Source organism: Taudactylus pleione, unplaced genomic scaffold (genome assembly GCF_031769625.1).
Source record: "Taudactylus pleione unplaced genomic scaffold, aTauple2 ptg000533l, whole genome shotgun sequence".
NCBI classification, from domain to species: Eukaryota; Metazoa; Chordata; class Amphibia; order Anura; family Myobatrachidae; genus Taudactylus; species Taudactylus pleione.
In genome coordinates, this window is record NW_028284935.1 from 4,526,860 (window position 1) to 4,541,657 (window position 14,798).

Below are 14,798 nucleotides of genomic sequence, written 5' to 3' on the forward strand. Positions count from 1 at the left end.
GGTAAGGATATTGAATTAGAACCTCTATACACTCCTGCCTATACCTTCTAATATCCTGCCTATACCTTCTATAATCCTGCCGATAAACCTCTAAGGATGATGCTATTTTCCGTATGCAGTCATATATTAAATAAAGACTCCAGACCTTTTACCTGTGGTTCCAAAGCACACTTGTTAACTTGGGGCAGATGCGTGCGCATGAAGCTAATAAACAGCATTTTCATACAGGATCTTATGCATTCGCTAATATGCGACTAGTTATCAGCGCAATTGTGCGTATTAATGTGTATATGAGAAATGGTGAAAGATGCAATCGCATGATGCTAATAGTAATATTGCCATATGTACTTAAGTGTGAGTTTACCTAAAATGGCGCTTGGGCGGCCATTCGCAAAATGGCGTCTTGCAATCTCATTTTCTAAAATGGCATCTTGTGGCCAGTCGCAAAATGGCGTCTTTACGATCTAATTTTAAGCTGATCTTGTCTCAGCCAATTATCTAGCTTCGATAATCCACCCTTTGATAGCGAACATCATGCTATCACAATCTGATTTTAAAAATTAATTTAGGCTTACATTTATATATTATTTAGTGTTATTATGGGATGGCATAAGGTGGTTCTTAATCCATCAATAATGTGTCTCTGAGTGGGGACATAAAACTACTATTATATACGCACACCGCGGATCTTGGAAGATCATGTGAATTGTGTGGGGATACACCAGTCCTATAAAGGCAGTCTTGAAGGGGAATTTGAGACTTTACATTATCTAAGGTGTTTTAAAAATAACATTTCAATAATACATTCTATGCAGGTCTAAATATAATACATTAAATGATGGTATTTCCTAGCTCAGGGTTGTAATGCAGTTCTGTATTTACCTCGGTATTCATATTGTCATTACTGACCACCATCATAATTTCGTTCTTTCGTTTTACTTTATTTTTACATTTTCCACACTTCAACACAATAGGAACACACCGGACACATATGCCAATTATTATGATGACAATCAGTATAAGGATCAAGAATTTGCCTATGCTGGCGATTACTTCCTGGACCCATTCCCCTAGACCTGAGAACCATTTCACTTGGTTCAGCCATGAAACCCATCCTTCTATCTTCTCCCCTACTTCAGCATTACGGTTCTTACGAAACTCCCATTTTAGCTGCAGAATTTCATCCATCTTCCAGTCTATCACCTCCTTGGGGTCGCTGGTATCATTGGTGACATAGGTGCAACATTTGACTCCAAATTGGGTGGCCAAAGTTATGCAGTACCCTCCAGTAACAGCAGTTAAATAATTTAACACTAGCCTGTGTTGCACCAGTTCTTTTTTGTACGCTTGCAATTCTCTCCCCGTATACCTGAATGTGTCATCGTACATCTCGGTGATATTATCTATCAATTTAGCAAGTTCCTGAATATATCTAAAATTTAATGAACACCGAGTGATCCTGGTGGGATCCAGTGCGACTAAAACTTGGAAGCCAGTTGTCTCACTAATTAACCGAGTGGCTTTATGCACATCACCAGGTATCATATTTAGTTTGTCTCTGTGTTCATATTGCGTGTGAAGGTATAGTGATGGTATGTTTTTATGGATACCAAGCATTTCAACATGTGTGAGGGTCATAACTTCTGGGACTACCCTTCCCAGGTAACACAAACCTTCGGAACTCGGGGAGAGCCACTTATACGCTTTTCTTCCACATATAAAATATACATTATCGGGGAGAACATAAGGAATGGTATGCTTCATTATCATTAAACACATTTCCCTTGCAAACAATCCTATTTCTGGGTCTTCCATCTGGTACATGCAAGTCTCTGGTTGTATTATTTTAGCACAATAACCATGTGGCACCTTACCAATAATTTCTTTGGTGGAACTCAATGTATACCGGTACCTAAAATGTCTCCCACTAAATTTAATTGAGCGTAACAGATCATGTTTTATGGACTCATTATCAGCTCTCTGTGAGAAAGTCATCGTCTGATCATTCCCTGTCACTTCCCAACTCCTGGGTTTATTGGGGTTGGTTATGTTCAAACACAAAAGTGATCTAGCTGCTTGGAATTGATGGAGTTTGAAATGAGGTGGTTTGGATGAGAGGAATTTTCCATCCAATGTTTTCCCTTTTTGCAATTCTAAAATTTACGTGATATTCAGTGGAAATGGCACCAACCTTACATTATGCTGTCCTTGTGACACATGTGAACACACCCAGCAATCAGTTTGATTTAATATTTTTCCTACCATGCTATGATAATCCTCTAAAGGATACCCACCCCAGTATGGGTTATATTTAGGCTGGCACCGTTGAAAACAGTTCTCATCAACTAGGGATCCACAAAGCTCACAAATACAGGAATCTTCAGACGATAAACTTCCACACCGTCCCCGAGTATCCGGAATAACAGCTCTCTTAACAATAACAGTACTAAGATTGGTTAGACACTCCCCTGATTGGCATTGCACTCCTCCTGATTCCACTCCATCAGCACTGCCATCAGCTCCCATCTCCTCAATCGGTCCCCATCACAGAAACCGGATATCCCAGAACCAACCAGAATGGTGAACACTCTAAAAGAGAATATGAAAATGAACACAGCAGGCCCGTCCATTGCCACAACAAGACCTGCAAATTTCTTTTAGTTCAGGCATCTCATCTTTTCAATCCTCCCGGAACAAGTTCGCGATCGACAGGTAAACGCCATCAGCCTAGTCTCCGACTTGTTTCTCCATCGGGTTGATTGACCTTTTTGCAGTGATTGGAATGGACCCAGGTATCTCTCTCAGCCACCTTCAAAAGATGTAGTACTTGTCAGCAGCACCTGGTACGGACCTTCCCACCGATCAGTCAAACAACCTGAACACAAGAAATTTCTGATCATAACATTCTCCTGGTTCAACATCATGACAGTTAGTTTCAGGCATATCATGGGATAACAATTTCAGTTTTAGCTGTTGCTGTTTTAATTGCTTACTCATTGATATAAGATACCTTACAGTTACCTCGTTGTTACCTTTCAAGTCTTCCTGTGGACTTATAATCAAATGAGGTTGTCTACCGAACAGTATTTCAAATGGGGACAGATTTAGAGGGGGTCTAGGAGTGGTCCTTATGCTATGCAGGACCAATGGTAACGCTTCTGGCCATCCTAATCCAGTATCTGCCATGATTTTACTTAACTTATTTATAATAGTCCCGTTCATCCTCTCTACCTTGGCACTGACTTGCGGTCGGTAGGGGGTGTGAAGTCGGCTATTAATACCCATCAGCTTACACATATTTTGGAAAACATCACCTGTGAAATGAGTGCCCCTGTCACTCTTGATTATTTTAGGGATACCGTACCTGCATACAAATTCCTGAACTATTTTCTTGGCAGTAAATGCAGGAGTATTAGTGGCCGCTGGGTAGGCCTCAACCCAATTAGAAAATACATCGGTGCACACCAATACATACTTGAGATTCCTGCACGGTGGTAATTGGATGAAATCAATTTGTATCACCTGGAAAGGTCCATCAGTCGGTGGAACGTGGGACAGTTCGGTAGGGATCGCTTTCCCTATGTTCTTCCTCAAGCAGGTCAGACAGGACATTGCTCTCTTTTCTGTTTGTGAAGAAAAACCTGGTGCACACCAGTATGCTCTTACCAATTTGCACATACCTTGCTTTCCCAGATGAGTCAGACCATGTGCTGCCTCAGTCAGGCTGGGGTAATATGCCTTGGGGGCTACTGGTTTATCTTGTCCGTCCCTCCAGAGCCCGGAGGACTCTTGCCCACATCCCTTAGACTTCCAGATGGACTTTTCCTGGATTGAACACAAGTTTTGCATCTCAATTAATTTCAGCATATCAATTGTTTGAAAAGACATAATTTTTTCAGTTGGAGAAAACATTTTTAACCCTGCTGCCCATTTTGCAGCTTCATCGGCTCTGTTATTGCCCAGTGACACCGGATCATCCTCACATGTATGGGCTTTACACTTAATTACTGCCACCGCTTTGGGCAGTTGGATTGCTTCTAAAAGATGTTTTATGTGTCGGGAATGTGCAACTGGTGTGCCTGCTGCTGTCATAAAATTTCTCAGACGCCATAGAGCCCCGAAATCGTGCACCACCCTGAACGCGTACCTCGAGTCAGTGTAAATGTTAGCAGATTTGCCTGCTGCCAGTTCACACGCTCTAGTTAGTGCTACTAACTCTGCCACCTGGGCTGAGTGAGGAGGACCAAGAGGTTTAGCTTCTATGATGTCTGTCATTTACAACAGCATAACCTGTACATAATTCACCTGTGTCTGTCTATTAAAAAAGTTACATCTACATTCTCTAAAGGTGTGTCATGTATGTCAGGTCTAGCAGTAAAGTGCATCATTATGTCTGCTGAACTCACCTCCCGCCAGCAACTCATCTCCTTCCACCCTTTGTACATCATGTTGTACATATGGTAAATACGTTGCTGGGCTCAGCGTGCTGCAACGTTTAACAGTGATGTTTGCAGGTGCGATTAGAGATAGTTCCCATTTGGTAAACCTAGCTGAAAAGACGTGTCTGGTTTGAGCAGAGTTCAGCAGAGCTGATACAGCGTGGGGAGTATAGACAATCATATCATGACCCAATACTACATCCTCACTTTTACTCACCAATAGAGCGGTAGCTACTACACTTCTCAAACAGGTGGGGAGTGATCTTGCCAGAGTGTCCAATTTACAGTAGTATGCTACGGGCCTACTGGCATCACCATGTTTTTGTGTGAGGACACCTGCAGCACAACCATCGGCTTCCGTACAATACAAATCAAAAGGTTTTTCATAATCAGGTATTCCCAATGCAGGTGCTTTTGTCAGACTATCCTTAAGATTAAGGAAAGCCTGCTCTGATTCCTCTGTGTGTATGACACGATCGGGTTTTGAGGAAGAGACTAGTTCCTGTAAAGGCAAGGCCAAAATAGAAAAACCTGGGATCCACATTCTACAGTATTCACACATTCCCAAGAAAGTACGAATTTGCTGTTGATTCTGCGGCAGTGTCATGTTCCGTATGGCCTGGATTCTATCATTTGTGAGATGTCGTAACCCCTGGGTTAGGCAGTGTCCCAAATATTTTACTCTGGATTGCCATGGCTGTAGTTTGTCCTTAGCAACCTTGTGTCCTGTATGCGAGAGATGAAGCAACAAAAGTTTAGTATTATTCAAACATGACAAATGAATCAGAACATAGCAATAAATCGTCCACATATTGAATGCCTGGGAGAAGATACTGGGGCTATCTATGAAACCTTGGGGTAAACGTGTCCATGTATATTGTACACCTCTGTAAGTAAATGCGAATAAATACTGACAGTCAGGTTGGAGAGACAGAGAAGAAAGCAGAACAGAGGTCAATGACAGTGAAATGGGTTGCGTTTGGAGGGATCTGCATAAGAATGACAGCTGGATTTGGCACTACAGGGAATTGGCTCTCTACTACTTTATTAACACCTCTAAGGTCTTGTACCAGCCTATAACCCCTCCCACCACTCTTCTTCACCGGGAAGATGGGACTGTTGGCTACACTAGCTGTACGAATTAAAATTCCCTGTTGTAATAATCGCTCAATTATTGGAAAAACCCCTAATTCTACCTCCTGTTTTAGTGGGTACTGGGGAATTTTTGGAGTTTGCCTACCGCCTTTTAAATTTACCATTATGGGGCTTACGTTTGCCATTAATCCAGTGTCCTGTCCATCCTTAGTCCAAAAGGAATCTGGAATTTGATCTACCTGAGATGGATTTTCATTTAAACTGGTAGAGTGATACATTATCCTTTGGGGAGTGTCTAACATATCCCGCACCTCGTGCGCAACTCTTTCTGGGATATCTAGAAATACACCATCAGGGGTGCAATATATGACACATCCCATCTTACATAACAAATCTCTACCCAGCAGGTTAGTAGGAGCCGCTGCAGCTAGAAGGAAAGAATGCAGAGTATGCATCGGCCCAATAGTAACCTCTGTGGAATTTGATAAAGGATAATGTTGCACTTTACCTGTTACACCCATTGTTGGTACTGTCTCCTTGGTCACCTGTAAATTAATGGAAGATTTTATCACCGACCTGGTCGCCCCTGTGTCTACAAGAAAAGGATATTCAGTACCAGCTACATCAACCATCATGACCGGTTCTTCCCTAGTACTTCCCATTAACCTGACTATCTGTAGACTACAGGTATGACCTGACCCCTAGTGTTGGCTACCATTCTCCAATAAAGCATTAACGGCCACAATTGGAGCTGGTGCTTGCTGGATATTTGCTGGCCTCTGTGCATATCTCTTATGGGGATATGCAGGTTTTCCCTGATTTGAGGGTCCTACCCTTTTTACTCTGCAGTTTCTAATTAAATGTCCTTGCTGGTTACAATTAAAACATGTTCATGGATCGGATGAAGACATGGGTTGTTGTGAGGTTTGAGCAGGGGGAAAAGGTGATGGATATGGGGGATAAGGGTATTGTGGGGGGTATGAAGTTTGAGAGTAGTATGGGACCTGTGGGTGTGTAGGATTAGTAGAATAGAGCTGTGTTTGCTGTTGCGTGGGATTAGTGAGGGCATATAACTGTTCAGGTGTAAGTGTGTGTGTGTGTAGATGCAAGTGTGTCTGCTGGCTGTGATGTTACCGTCATTCCTTCCAGAGCCTGGATACTGACAGCCATTAGTTTTTCGCTCTGGGTCTCTCTCTTCTTTGAGATGTTCTTATCATGTTCTATGGCAAATTCTATGAGGGTATCTATTGTGACTCCCCTCCAGCCAGGTTGTGAGGTCTGAACCCGAGTTGTTTAGTTTTCTTTAAGACCGTCTATGAGTAAAAAGACTATCATTCTCCTGTGGTGAGTGCTATCTTTAATATCTTCTATCCCAGTGTACTGGGTGATAGCCTGCAGAGCCCGTTCGCAATAATCTTCTGCAGATTCACTCTCCTTTTGCTTTATAGTGAAAATTTTGTTCCAGTTAACTACTACCGGAAAATATATACCCAATTGAGTTACAATGCGGGAAATGTTACCTTGATTTACTTGGTCTGTTAAGGGAACGTCACCATCCAATACACAATCCGTGATAAATTTTGTCACGTCGGTATTGCGTGGTAGACAGGCCACTAACACCACACGCCAATCTTTATTAGTTGGCTCATGAGAACTACCCAAATTCCTCAAAAATCTTTGACATTTGGCTAGTTCCTTTTTGGGATTGGGGAAATCATTTAAGATGGAATTCAGTTCTGCTTTTGTCCAAGGATAATGCATTACCACATCCCTCATGGGCACTACACCGTTAGCATCTGCATTTCCATTCGGAACAGTTATTGTCCGAATGGGATGCAGACCGGTAGCGCTGCTACCTTTGACCTTGTTACCTGGCTGGGGGTTTAATCTGCTGCTGCTACGTATGGTATTAACGACTTCCTCTGCGGGTGCAGAGGGTGTTAGCACTTCCCTTACTGTTACCGATGGAGATGGCGGCACCACTCGTGATTGTTGTGGTGCAGCATCTATCATCTGCACAGCATGGGAAATGGCAGACATTACAATAGGCTCATCATCCACATCATGAACATTTTCTTTATGGTTGCTTAAGAGAGGGTACAAATTGCTTGTTACATTTTTATGGGTATTTTTGATAACTGTACTTGCACCTCCATCCACATAAGGTGGAGGTGGTGTGCGTGAACTGCTGGCAATACTCTCCACAATGCTACCTTGCTGAACATGCGCGGCATTTTGCAGCTCGCCCGCATTGCGATTTAGCAGATGTATTCTCTGGCAATGCGCTCGCAACGCTAGTTTGCGTCGCGCATTTTTAAGCCACGCATCCCCTTCATGCTGCCACAACTTTAAACATTCATAATATTTGACCTTTTTCTCTCGGGAGCGCATCAGACTGATGTGATCCCGGACATTATCTAATACATCTTTATCAAAACTACCAATTCTGGGAAACGGTCTAACACTCTTCATCTTAAACCATACATCACAATACCTTATTGCATAAGTACCGTACTTAGTATGCATAATACGATGGGCCGATCCAAGCGGCGCTTCCATTAGCAGCACATCATTGTCTAACATCTCTATTGTTTGCATGGCTCCCATTCTGAGACAACTCCTACGTTTTTCAATAAAGATTTAAACTGGTGAAAGACAGTTGAGATACTTTCACTTACCTGTGGACGGTTTAAACGGCAGCGAACACACACCTGTGAATATTTGAAGGCGGCTACTCCACACACCCGGATAAGATTTAAGAAGGCAACTTCCACACCTATGGAAGTTTAAGTCAGCTACTTCCACGCACCTCTCTACAACAAAGACAACATGTACACCTGCTACTGTGTATAGAACGGTAAGCTGCTTACCAAGCGGCTAGCACTTAGCCCTTAAAGGTCATACGGTACCTCTAACTTTAGGGGACATGTTACCCCTACCAACAAATACTCACTGTTACACACTTTTTTCCTGCTCAGAAAAAATATGAGATATGGTAAGAACTTACCTTTGTTATCTCTATTTCTACGAAGTCCATACGGTTCCACAGGATACCTTGGGGGGTATAGGTGATGACGTCAGGCATCGGGCACCATAGAGTTAAGTTTTCAGCCTCCCAGGATGCACTAAGGTCTCCCTCCTATACCCCGCCCCCAAGCCAAGGCATCCCAGTTACGTACCAAGCCATAGGCCGGAGGAGAAGGAAGAGAGAAAAAAGATCTGGACACACACAAGAATCACATTCTCACCAGAGGGAGATGGAAAAACCGGCGACCAGAGCAAAGCCCATCTGCAGCACAGGTGCGACAGGGCAGGAGTCCTGTGGAACCCTATGGACTTTGTAGAAATAGAGATAACAAAGGTAAGTTCTTACCATATCTCATATTTTCTACTTCAGGGTCCATAGGGTATCCACAGGATACCTTGGGGATGTCCCAAAGCAGTATCCTTCAAGGGTGGGGAAGCTCCTGTGCTGAAAGGAGAATCCGCCGCCCGAAGGAAGCATCCTGAGAGGCAAAGGTGTCAAACGCGTAATACCTCACAAAGTTGTGGACAGAGGACCACGTGGCAGCCTTGCAGATCTGGAGTGCAGAGGCACCACGTTCGAGCTGCCCACGAAGGACCCACAGACCTAGTGGAATGAGCCCTCACAGAGGATGGAACCGGCAGGCCTTCATGAAGATAAGCTTCTGAAATTGCCATACGGATCCAACCTGCCAAGGTTTGCTTTGAAGCAGGCCAACCCTTTTTACGGAAGCCATAGAGGACAAACAAGGCGTCCGACTTCCTAAACGAAGAAGTGCGGTCAACATAAATCCTTAAGGCCCGCACAATGTCCAAAGTGGCCTCACCCACTGACAGGTCAGGTGAGTTAAAAGCCGACAACGATTTCCTTGTTGATATGAAAACGGGAAACAACTTTGGGAAGAAAATCAGGACGAGTGCGCAGCACCTCCCTGTTCCCATGAAAAATCAAGAAAGGGAGTCTACAAGAGAGCACCTAAATCAGAAACATCTGGCCGAAGTGATGGCCAGAAGGAAAATTGTTTTAGCTGTCAGCCATTTAAGATCCAATGAGCCCAGTGGTTCAAACGGCGGTCCCTGGAGAGCCCTCAGGACCACAGCTAAATCCCAAGGTGCCACCGGTGGAACAAATGGCGGCTGAATTAGAAGAACACTTTGCATAAAGGTGCGCACATCAGGGATTGTAGCAATCCTACCAGACAGGGCAGATACCTGCACCTTCAAAGAAGCAAGGCGAAGCACATGGTCTAGTCCCACCTGTAGAAAGGCTAGCACTCTAGACGGAACTCCCGAGGTGCATAACCTCTCGGTCGACACCATTGGAAGAACGTATGCCACACATGATGGTATATTCTTGCAGAAGACTGTTTCCGAGCTCTCAGCATAGTGCGTACGACAGAGCTGGAAAACCCCCTGGACCTTAACATGGCCGCCTCAACAGCCACGCCGTCAAAGACAGCAGAGTCAGGTCCGGGTGAAGACAAGGACCCTGTGACAGTAGGTCCGGTCATAGCGGCAACCGCAGAGGAATGTCCACGGACAGACCCTGAAGGTCTGAGAACCAGTGCCATCTGGGCCCCGCGGGAGCTATCAACAGAAGCGTCCCTCCTTCCTGTTTGAATTTCCGGATTACCCGTGGAAGAAGGGAAAACGGAGGAAAGAGATAAGCAAACTGGAACGTCCACTGGACGGACAGAGCATCCACCAGAGACGCCTTTTCGTCTCTTGTGCGAGACCCGTACACCGGCAACTTGTTGTTGTGCCGTGACGCCATGAGGTCGATCTCTAGAAGACCCCACCTGTCCACCAGAAGTTGAAAGACGTCCTGGTGCAGAGACCACTCCCCCGGATGAACGTTCTGGCGACTGAGAAAGTCGGCGTCGCAGTTGAGGACTCCCGGGATGAATAGCGCTGATATTGCCGGGAAATTGCACACCGCCCAGATCAGAATGCGGGAGACCTCTACGAGTGCCGCCCGACTTAGAGTTCCTCCTTGCCGATTTATGTAGGCCACGGTGGTGGCGTTGTCCGACTGGACCTGCACGGGATGACCCTGGAGAACCCGATGGGCCTGCTGGAGAGCATTGAAAACGGCACGGAGTTCCAAGATGTTTATTGGAAGCTCCTTTTCCGCCTGAGTCCATCTGCCATGGAACAAGTGTGGACCCGAGACCGCTCCCCAGCCCCGAAGACTGGCGTCCGTTGTCAACAGGACCCAGTTCGCCACCCAAAACAGACGACCCTTGTTGAGATGGGTCGTCTGCAACCACCAGGCAAGGGACAGGCGAACCTCCGGAGTGAGCACCATCGTCTGGGATTTGAGACTCTGAGGTAGTCCGTTCTATTTGGACAGGATCAATTGCTGCAGAGGTCTGGAGTGAAACTGGGCATATTCCACCATGTCGAATACGGACACCATGGAGCCCAGTAACCTCATTGCCGAGTGAAGAGACACACGGCGACTCTGCAGACAACTGCGCACCCTCAACTGCAAGGCAGAGATCTTTTCCCCTGTCACAAAGATCCTCTGCTGACTGGAATCTAACAAGGCTCCGAGGTGCAGAATCCTCTGAGACGGTATCAGGGTGAACTTTTGCCAGTTTATCAACCAGTCGTCAGATCCAAATGGTGTAGAAGGAGCTCCGGAGATCCTGCTACCAACAGAAGGTCGTCTAGGTACGGCAACATGCGGACTCCCTGCAGCCGCAGGGAAGCCGCCATGACCGCCATAACCTTGGTGAACACACGGGGTGCTGTCGCCAGGCCAAAAGGTAACGCCCGGAATGGGAAGTGATCATTGCGGATTGCAAACCTGAGGAACTGTTGATGGAGCGAAAGAATAGGGACATGCAGGTAAGCATCCTGTATGTCCAATGACACCATGTAATCCCCAGGTTCCAGCGCCAGAATGATGGACCGTAGGGTCTCCATCCGAAACTTCGGCACCCGCAAGGACTTGTTGAGTGCTTTTAGGTTAAGGATCGGATGGTACGACCCATTGGGTTTCTGCACCAAAAACAGATTGGAATAGAAACCCAGGCCCCGCTGGGAGAAAGGAACAGGCACTACAACTCCAGCCTGGAGCATAGTGTGCAAAACCTTCCGCACTTCCGTGGCTTTGTTCCGGTCTGATGGAAGACCCGTGGTGAAGAATCGGGATGGGGGTCTGTGCCGAAAGGAGAGGGCATACCTGTGAGAAACCACCTTGTGAATCCAACTGTCTGTCGTGGTAACCGACCAACACTGGGCGAACCGTAGCAGGCGGCCTCCCACTTTGGGATCCCCCAAAGGGAGGCCCGGACCGTCAGGCTGCAGGTTTGTCATCGGACTTAGGGGCCGGACGCCTGGTACTCCAGGCCTAGTTCCGGGGCTTGGCCGATTTCTTGGGGCCAGCTTGTCGGGGAAAAGACCCTGGGCCCTGTAAGGCCGAAAGGACGACGTACCTGAACTGGAAGGAACTGCAGCAGACGGGAGACATGCCGATTTGTCTGCCGCCAGCATGGCTACAATTTTGTCCAGATCTGGACCAAATAGGACTTCTCCATTAAAAGGCAAAGCTTCCAAGCCCTTTTTTGGAATCAGCGTCCGCCTTCCAAGATCGCAACCATAAGGTGCAACGAGCCGCCACAGCTGTCGAAGAAATCCGAGAAGTCAGGGTACTGATATCTAAAGCCGCTTCATTAATGTAAGTGGCCGAATCCCGGAGATTGCCTATCAACTCGGTCTGTTCAGCCGAACAGTCGGAATTGAAAGATGCCTCTAAACAATCTGCCCAGCGCTCCATAGCTCTGGCTACCCAACAAATGGCCATAGCCGGCCTGGCTGCCCCCCCCGTGGGGGAATAAACGAACTTTAGGCAGATCTCCAGCTTACGGTCCGTGGCATCCTTTAATGAGGACATGGAGGGAATGGGAAACGTGGCACTTCGGACCAGGCGTGTCACATGGGAATACACCTGTGGCGGGGATTCCCACTTAGAAAAATAATTGTCCACAAATGGATAAGCCACTGCTAAACGTCTTTGAGGCTGATACAGTTTGCCAGGATGTTTCCACGCCTCCTCTAAGTGGTCCACCAATTGACCCGAAAGAGGAAACACTGTGGTGTCTTTAGTACGGAGAGGTTCTTGGTCCAAAAGATCCAGAATCTCCCCATCATCGGTCGTCCCCTCGTCATCCTCATAAGGAGTGGACAGAGATGCCGCCGGCCGCTTGTGAGGCCGCAACACAGACTCCCCCTGTAACACGTCCGACAAATGCTGCACAGAACTGGTCAGAGAATTAACCCACGCAGGCTCCTGAGAGACCTGAGGAGGGGAAATAGGGAGACTGTGGGGTACCATCAGTTGTCTCGGGAACCCCTGCATGGGTGACGACACCACTGACTGTTGGGACAATCCCATCTGAGGGAACGCAGGTTGCGGAGCTAACTGGCCCACTAGGGTTGTAAGCGCTTTAGTAAAACAAGCACAGGGCGGTTCCTGAACCGGAGTCGTGACAACAATTGGCCGCGCCAATAAACAACACTATCGACATAGCCCCTCCGCGCTTCCCTCCCCCTCCGCTATAGGTACCTTACACGTAGTACACAGAAGCTGGAGAGGAAAATCACTCTCGGACATGATGGCAAGTATGTGACCCCTCTGAATGATACACGTTAGTATAGTGGGAGAACCGCCCTGCAATCACCGCACCGCAAGGGCTTTAGCAGAAGAAGAGCAGGGACAGTGAAATGGCTGACAGTAGAAAGTGAAAGTACAGGCAGCAGACGCTAGCAGCAGTCACATACAATGCAAAGAAATCAATCCCTGCACTATCAGCGCTGATCCTCAACTACGTAGACAGAGAATCTGGTAGGACACAGCGCTGCATACACAGACCTGTTCCAACGGAGGAGAGGTATGCCGGGGGACCCAGACCACGATGCCACCGATCAGCAGCGTTCACCATGCTTTCTTGTAAAGATGGCCACCGAGGAGCAGAGAGGAGGCCGGCCTGGGGGAGTAGCGCTGCCACAGGGCCAATCGGCAAGTACAGAGAGGCTGTGTGCAGCGGGGGAGGCGCCGGCTGTGTACAGGGAAGGCGCGCTCCCCTGGCATACAATTAACCCCTGGGATGCCGCAGCGCTGCCGCTCAGCTGCGGTCCGCTGTCCCAGAGGGGTAGTGGAAGCGCAGGTCTGTAACCTGGCTCCACGCTGCAGCCAGTCCCCAGGGAGCCCCCTACCTGGGTACTCCGGACCATGTTCCAGCGGGGACCCACTGCGGGACCCCGCTGCTTACCTTACCAAGAATGACTGCCCATGCTGTACTTCCAGATGGGCAGCCACAGCTGCCTTGAAGAAAACTTCAGGGGCTATCCCTAGCCCCCCTCTCAACAGGTGCATCCGACTCCGAGCTGGGCACAAACGAAACTGAGATGCCTTGGCTCGGGGTATAGGAGGGGGACCCTATCTGCATCCTGGGAGGCTGAAAACTTAACTCTATGGTGCCCGATGCCTGACGTCATCACCTATACCTCCCAAGGTATCTTGTGGATACCCTATGGACCCTGAAGTAGAAATACACGTTAACCCAGATATTGACAACAATTGAAAAGAATGTAAACCTCAACGGCTTTGTTTAAACACGTGGCAGCACAACCGGAAGTACGTATACACTATTGTGCGACGAGTCGCATACACAATAATGCGACTACCACATAGCCGCATGACAACCTTTAGCTGCGTACACAAAAGTGCGTCTTGACTGTGTGCAAAACTGTGACTCAGCCGCGTGCTCAATACTGCGGCACCCCTCTAAACATACGGTTCTATCAATATAGGAAAACAAACTTTTTCCTCTCATGTCCCTGGATTCTAGTCAGCGTCCCTGGCTCACACATTAAACGGGTAGCGATTTCTCAGCACCGAGCGGTTGCAGGTAAACCCTGTATGTTGCCACTCCACCCTTTGGTGAGATATCGATAACCGTATGTAACGTGTGAGTAGGTAAGTGACTTCACTATGTGCCCCCAACTAAGGATATTGAATTAGAACCTCTATACACTCCTGCCTATACCTTCTAATATCCTGCCTATACCTTCTAATATCCCGCGTATAAACCTCTAAGGATGACGCTATTTTGCGTGCACAGTCATATAGTAAATAAAGACTCCAGACCTTTTACCTGTGGTTCCAAAGCACAAAGTGATATTTCAAGTAAAAGTACAGTCAGTTACACGCTATAATCTAAGTACAATTTA